Raw genomic sequence first — 2500 nt, 5'->3', positions numbered from 1 at the left:
ATTGACATTGAGCGTAACATACATACATATATATATATATATATATATATATATATATATATATATATATATATATATATATATATATATATATATATATATATATATATATACGTATATATATGTGTATATATGTTTTTTTTTGTATAAAGGCATAAACATATGTATATATACAGATATATACATACACATTCATGTCTATATGCACACACACACAATACATACATACATATATATATATATATATATATATATATATATATATATATGTATATATATATATATATATATATATGTATATATATATATATATATATAGAGAGAGAGAGAGAGAGAGAGAGAGAGAGAGAGAGAGAGAGAGAGAGAGAGAGAGAGAGAGAGAGAGAGAGAGAGAGAGAGAGAGAGAGAGAGAGAGAGAGAGAGAGAGAGAGAGAGACTTTTTGTGTAATTTGATAAATATCCATATCGGATTACTATGCTAAACAGAGATTACGCTTCGCCGCTAGCTTTTGTTTGACGAATGTAAACAACAAGAAAGCGGCGGTGGTCATGGTAACAGAAGCGACGCTCAGCACGGAAACGGGATGTCTATTTGGATCATTTGACTGTCCCATTTGTGAGCCGTACACAGGTATGTCATAGGGTGTAATTGTGTTGGAGATGTAGCTGTGATGTTACAGTTAAGACCTATCCCGTCAATGTGGTTGGTACATAATCTGTACATGCATGACTGATGAATTTTGAATGATTCTTTATTGTGATAGCTGGTTCAGTGTCCATGATTATGATATCTTGTTTAATGTCAGTGTTATTATAAGGTGTTGTCCTTAATTCTGTTTGCGTCGATACTAATATTTCGATCCGGACGATTTAGCCAGTTTTATCTTTATTTGCTGGCTTGCAGCTTGTGTATGTATTGGTTGCTGCAACATGTGAAGTTGATCAGTTTGTCTCGATTGTGTGTTGTGCCAATGTTGAGCTCTGTTGCTCAATATTTCCCCAAGGACATCTGTGTCATCAGTATTGTGAGTTGATACCCAGAGAACATGTGATATTGTATGTTATGTGTACAATTATACGTGTATATATATTGTAATCTTACTGGATTATTATGTAATTCATTTATTTTGGTATAACCCAAGGAATCTTTTTGTAGGTTGAATCATGCTCAAACAAAGTGAGTAGATGCAACAGCACATTTGATGGCCTAGGGAAAGGATTTAATGAAGCAACAAGGTCAAGCTGAAATAAGGAACAGTTAGGGGTCACTTCACCAGGAAGAACAATGTGCTACGGAAACGGTTAGATACAGTCGACTCAAATCCAGTTTCAAGGGGACTGTACTCAGCAGTGGAGGAAGCCTTCAAGGTGTTTAAGGTATAGCATGAATGTTACTATTCCTTGTTGTTAGGTGTTAAAGAACTAAATCAGAACCATATTTGTTAGTTTCATCATACATTACACTATGTGCTGTGAGTAACAAGTAAGTGACAATGACAATTGCAGTCATAATTATTATAACTGCCATCATTTTAACCCCTTCACTACGAACAGTTGAAAAAAAGCCCCACAGCGAATCCAGTATGCCGGTGCGCGCCAAATTTTAAATGTCGCTATTGATTATAAAATTTTTTAAGCCTAAACCTCAACATAGTCATGATGTAGTATATATCAAATATATGCATAATCAACCTCTTCCCCCTGTGCATGTGACAAGTCATTTACATGGGTTGGGAGGAGGGTGGGAAGAGTGACCTTGTTGAGAGACCTCAGTGACTCAGGGGACAAAAGGAAAAAGTTGAAGTAATATGGTAAACTAATCATTATAAGTTTTATATTTTTACATACTGTTCCATAAAGAAATAATAAAATTAATGCTAGTATGGCACATCCGTACCTCTCCTGGTATAAGCAAATCACACATCTATGTAACAATAATGGAAGTCAAGTAAGCCATTGTATCATATACGACCTATATTCTGAAAGATCTCGTACAGTATCCAGTAGAAAAAAACACTAATGCTAACACAACTCGGCCATGACACATTATGCAAGTCCTCGTATATGTCACGAGCGCTGCGAGGATACAGTATACACAGTATAAGCAGTATAAGCATTGTAGACTCTCAGTAATTGTTAATTTTGATAAAAGTGTGGAATGGTACATCATAAGATATTACATCATGTACTTACTAGACCAAATAATATTACTGATGTGACCAGTAATTTGGATGGTAATCATTTAATAGTGATAGGAATAAATTATTGTAACCTAATGCTTCTAATAAAAACAAATGGCAATCTCCAAATAATGAGAAATGCTTCTGTCTGTGTCTATAAAAGTTTTCATCCATATTTGACTTTTAGCCAATTTGGACACATAATATATTATCTGCAGTGGCCTTATCTGCAGTTTCTTGAAATACTTTGACAATTTATTATGGCTCATTTTACATATAAGCTCCACCCACACAGTGATGCCAAACCAGTGTAATGGTCG

General features: G+C 34.2%; 1 protein-coding gene across 3 annotated transcripts in view; it reads left to right on the top strand.

Moving 5' to 3' along the window:
* The first annotated feature begins 522 nt into the window (after positions 1–522).
* Positions 523–2500, top strand: part of LOC122266581 (uncharacterized) — a 6873-nt gene continuing 4895 nt past the window's right edge. The window contains exons 1-3 of one of the 3 annotated variants that reach the window (XM_086542587.1): positions 534–631; positions 905–1025; positions 1157–1377. The gene's annotated coding sequence lies outside the window, so the exon portion shown is untranslated. Of the gene's footprint in view, positions 632–904; positions 1026–1156; positions 1378–2500 lie in introns of all 3 variants that reach the window. The other 2 variants (XM_043036374.2, XM_086542588.1) reach the window with 2 other exon arrangements.

Source organism: Penaeus japonicus, unplaced genomic scaffold (genome assembly GCF_977035675.1).
Source record: "Penaeus japonicus unplaced genomic scaffold, GWHDUDI00000001_assembly GWHDUDI00000012, whole genome shotgun sequence".
In the NCBI taxonomy this organism is placed as follows: Eukaryota; Metazoa; Arthropoda; class Malacostraca; order Decapoda; family Penaeidae; genus Penaeus; species Penaeus japonicus.
The sequence above is the reverse complement of the archived record's forward strand: the minus strand, read 5'-3'. Positions and strand labels throughout refer to the sequence as shown.